Below are 5,717 nucleotides of genomic sequence, written 5' to 3' on the forward strand. Positions count from 1 at the left end.
TTGTAGAATAAGTACTTGTAGCTCATAAAAGGGCACCCCTTTACATGCATTATAAGGGATAGTGAGTGTATTATCCCCACCATGTTTCTCATCTTCATTGCGTCAAGGGTTTCTTCGTATAAAATATCTGTGTCATCTTGATGAATGCGTTTGTGTGTGAGATTTTTTTAAATTTTTTTATCTTATTGTATTTATCTTGATACTAGCTACAAAGTGGGTTGTATTAAGGTTAGTTGAAAAGGGTACAAGGATAATTGGTTTTGTAGACATTAGTAATTCATCCCCCTCTCAGTACCTGTTAGGACCAACACTAATATAATCTTGGATGAGTTGATTTAGATTACAAACACCCATATCTTTCATCTTGGAAAAAATAGGCCATGCCTTTAATAGGAGAAGCATTGGGGGCTTCCCTACAAGATGTTTCTTGTCAAAATATGAATTTAGGCTTTCTTAGAGTTTTTCTTTTGTAGATGTATCACCAACTTTATCTTTGAAATGAAATTCCTTCACCATAGGGGAACTATCAACCAATTCATCTTTATAAAAAATTGGGAATACCTCTAGCTCAGCCTATGTATGTGATGGAATAGGGATGAATACATTTTACTCACCTTTCTTTTGAATGTCTTTATGCACCACCAATTCTTTAGGCTAAAACCATTCTTCTCGGTGAGATGTGTGACCAAATGAAAATGCCTCGTATTCTATCTACTCATCAAGGTAAAGTATGTTTCCTATTTATTCACCAATAACCCCTTCTTGTTCATGCTGATCCACCAAAATTTCCTTATTCGTATCAATGGATGGAATGCCATTAGAAACGTCAAAATAAAAGGCCTCAAATTTTGGAAAAGGGATGACCATTGATAGGATTTTATTTAACCTATCATCACCAAGTTCCTTCTCAATAGGAAGCACACCTATACAAGACAATAAATCATCTGATTGTGAGATATGATCATCACTACTTTGAACATGTAAATGATAAATCTCTACAAGGTTAAAATAACCCCTTTCAATTATAGGAGACATTTGAAAATATTGATCGTAAAAAAATGTTAAATTTTGATAAAAAGAGGTAGGGGGTGTTGATTTTGTTTCTTTGAGAACATGCATCATTTGTGTGGGTTTTGGCTTAGGGTAACAATTCTAATCATAAAGACATGATTCCATTCATAAGACTTATATAGGAGAGAGAGAAAGAATCTTTTGGTAAGAACACCACATCAAATTTGTGGAAATGAGGGAAATACTCAGGGGAAAACCCCTCCCCCAAAAAGAGAGATGAAAATAAAAAACAAGATGCATGTATGGATGGATGAATCAAGATCCCTTGATTATAATATACATCATCCTTATACAATAAAGCATCCCTGTATAGGAGAGAAGATGTGGAAGATAGACCAAGTAGCTCCACTTTAATGTAGATTGCACACTTGTTGTGATTCTCTAGGATTAATGTAAAAACTACCTATTACGTGTTGAAAAACACTCCTCCCCTTAGCAAGAAACAATATAAAAGGAGCAAAAATGAAGCCTCCCTACTCTATATGAAGAAACCTCAAAATTAATAGAATATCTACAACCTACTCAAGTACCTTTTCCAACTTTTGTATCGAACTATCTACCATCATGTCAACCTTGAAAGAGTGATCAAGTAGAGAATGAAAATGAGGATTGGTATCTTCCCTCACAAAAAATGGAGAATGATAAAAAAAGGCAGGATTATGTAATCAATAGTGTCTCCAAAATCTAAAATGTAGGATTCCAAAAGTCAACCTAGAATGCTTTTCAAGTAGTTATCATATGATACCAAGTCTGGAAGATAAGGAATATCCTATTGCATTGAATCACTTGAACTCAGGAATGTATGAATGTTGGCATCATGAGGAACAATATTAGATAAAATATCAATTAGAGGAGAAGAAAGTTATGTCTCAAGAACTTGATCATATATAAGAATATCCAAATTTATGTATCCAAATTCCTTAAAAAAAATGAATCATCACTTAAAATGCAATCAAAATCTTCTAAAGAATCAATGTCATCATCATAATAAAATTATGAAAAACAATATAAATGAGATGAATAATCAACTATTCCTATAGAAATGACCTCTCTACTCTCAATATCTTTGATAAAAAATAATTTAGAAGTGAATTCCATAGTCCTCCTTGTTGTGCTATTGGTGAGTGGATAGATTGAAAGACAATTATGACTTAGGTAAGGTATACACAACACATTTTTGATGGTTCACTTCTCCTTATCAATCACTCCTTTCCCAACTAAATTTATTTAAGTATGATTTCCAATAAAAATAAGAAGTAAATGACAAGGATCAAATGATAAAATCATAAATATAAAGATTCCATATGATGAGAATCCCCTAGATGAAGAAGCTATATCCTTAAATCTTGACTTGAGCTAGAAATTAAAGCTAAATATTTTCTCCTCAAACTCTTTGTGACACTTTCCTTTATTAAAATCTTAATGTAAAGATGAGAGTGGATTATTCATTCTTGAAGGTAGACTTATTTGATTCTTCCTAAGAACATTCTTGAGTTCATCAACATCCTTCTTGTAACAATGACTTTCTTCATTTCTATTCTAGTTCATGCAATATCCATGAGTAAGAATCTTCATCTTTGATATTTTATGTAATTCCTCGCTCATGAACCCAAGATAAATAAACCTAACATGTCACAATGTTTACTGAACTATTTTTTTAAAGTTTAAATAATATCAAATTAAAAAATGCAGAAGTAACATACAAATACATATCAATTACACATATGAAAATACAATGCAGATTTCATTCCTCAAGGGTTCCTTCATGTTGAGTCACATTTAAGGAGTTTTATTAACTACTTTAAATCTTAAGTATAATGTTCATGATCATTAATAAATAATAGATATATTATCACATAAGAAAATGCATAAATACAACTGATACAATGAAATACATCTAATGAATAACATCCACTACACATGTGGTAGGGTATATAAAAATAGATACAAGTGCACCAAAATACAAGATACATGACAAGATTTATACATTAATTGAATAGAAGCCTTCAATATATGAATAAGGATGAAAATGGTACAAGTACATTAACTAGAATTCAACATTTGTCAATCTAAGGGGGATCCATATGGTAAAAATTCACTACCTCCTAGCTAGGTGGTCACCTAGTCAAGCTCCCACTCCTACTGTGAAGGAAAGATAATGAACAATCCACATATAAGTAATCAAACCATAAAATAATCCTAGGCAAGGAATTTAAATGGATAAATATTACCTCAAGGGTACACAAACTACTCATAAGGAAAGATAATAAAAATAAAAAACACACTCATTCCAGTACCAACACCACATACCAAAGTCAACATACCAATACCATGTTTAAATCTGATATAAAAATCAAGAGATAAAGTCAATAAATCCACTACAAGTGAAATGCAACATGTCAAAAGTACAACAACCTTCGATACACCAACTGTCATCAATGAAAATAAATCACCAACAATAAGTACATCCAACAATAAATACACCACTAGAGGCAAACACAAAATCCATGAAGGAGACTTAGGCTATATACTAGGGAGTATCATCACATGGTTAAACTACTTGAGCTATCCTAGAGTGGTCTCTCATTAGAACCCATACCCTCAAGCATTAAGTTACCCTAGACTGGTCACTCTACACCTTGGACCCTCAATGTGACACATATAGAACCAAAATACCCTCTCACCAGGATGAGGAAAACTAGTCACACCTCTCACTAGATATTACCCAAATCCCATCTTTAAATACACCACTAGAGGCAAACACAAAATCCATGGAGGAGACTTAGGCTATATACTAGAGAGTATCATCATGTGATTAAACTATTCGAGTTATCCTGGAGTGGTCTCTCATTAGACCCCAAACCCTCAAGCATTGAGTTACCCTAGATTGGTCACTCTGCACCCTGGACCCTCAATGTGACACATATAGAACCAAAATACCCTCTCACTAGGATGAGGAAAACTAGTCACACCTCTCACTAGGTATCACCCAAATCCCATCCTTAATACAAGCACTCAAGGAAATATCTCTAAATTATCTTTTTAGTTTATCTCGAGGAAAGGGATAGGAAAAATATTTTAATAATTATGTTATCACTTATTACACAACTTACAATAGGTTACCCTAATATTTACCACTTTGGGTCCTGAACCCCTATTGCAAGTGACTCCCAAACACATGTAGCTAGACAACCCCCCCTGCACACATAAACCACAGTTGTGTCCCATACCACAACACCCATAATGATCAAACTTAGTCCCTCAATGAGAAACCCAAAAATAAGTTGGTTCATAAACCCCAAGTAAACAAAATTGCTCCACAAAGTAAACCTCATAAATATTATTTTTAATTTGAATCACAAAGCACATCCTAACATCCAATGAGATAAATACAATAAAAGAAAACACAAAAGCCTCTGATGTACATCATACTTGGCTAGAGAAATAATCCAAATGAAAAATCACCACAAAAAGAACATAAGACTTCATACAAAACCACAAAGAAATGCATAGGTTCTCAAGCATATAATTGAATTCATTGTTCTCAAAATTCTAGTTTGACTATATGAACATATTTAAAACATCATTTTGTACATATGCTTTTGAAATCACATAGTGTCTCCCCATTTAAATATTTAAATCTATACCAAAATCCTATTCCTAAACAAAATTAAAAGCTATAAATCAAAAATATCATAATATTTCGCTCAATATACTTAAATATCCAAGTTTCAATTAAATTTTCATGATTTTTAAATTTGATAGTTTGATATAAAATATTTTACAATTTAAACCATGATTAATTTTAGCATAAACTAATTTTTAATGTTAAAAAAAATTTAAATATACTTTAACTAAATATAATTACAAAATAACATATAAAAAATTTAAATCATATTTAATAAGTTAAAAATTAATAAATTTTAAAATTTTCTATAGAAATTAAAAAATAATTTTTTAAAAATGTACCTTAACCCCATGCAAGACTCGTGTTTGATTGGCACATTGCCAAAGGTAGCGGTGTGTTGCATGCTGTCCTCTGGACAAATGTGCACGGGGTAAAACTTTTCCCCCTAATATAATTTTTAAAATTTATTTTTAAAAAATTAAATTTATTTTTTAAAAAATAATTTTATTTTATTATTTTTAAAAACTATATATATTTTTATGTGATTGTAGGTATAGGCCTGGAGGATGAATTTTGCCAGCAAGCTATATATATAATAATAATAATAAAATGAGGAGAATATACATAAATTATAGAGTTAATCTATGCAATTTTCCATCAACCCTAACCCATCTAATTCATTTTGTTTAAATTTTCTACTATAGAAAAATCAAATAAGGGTTCGATATTGAACAAGTTTTCTAATTCTTTTAATTGAATTATGAAGATTGTATTTAGTTTGCACTCATCCAAGCTAATAGAATATAATGACTATCACATTTCAAGCACCTAGAAGGCACGAAGAATACAGATCTTCAAATGAAATATACTAGTACAATTTTCAAACCCTACCTTACATTGATGCTAACAATCTGGCAACTTGGTGAAAACCTTGTTAAACCAAAACCCTTCAAAGCTTCTAGAATTTCTTTTGCCCAAAATATCGTAAATTTGCTCCCCAAAACCCGTGTGTGCAATA

The sequence above is a fragment of the Cupressus sempervirens genome, chromosome 5 (genome assembly GCF_028749045.1).
Source record: "Cupressus sempervirens isolate cs-2001-9-10 chromosome 5, ASM2874904v1, whole genome shotgun sequence".
Classification (NCBI taxonomy): domain Eukaryota; kingdom Viridiplantae; phylum Streptophyta; class Pinopsida; order Cupressales; family Cupressaceae; genus Cupressus; species Cupressus sempervirens.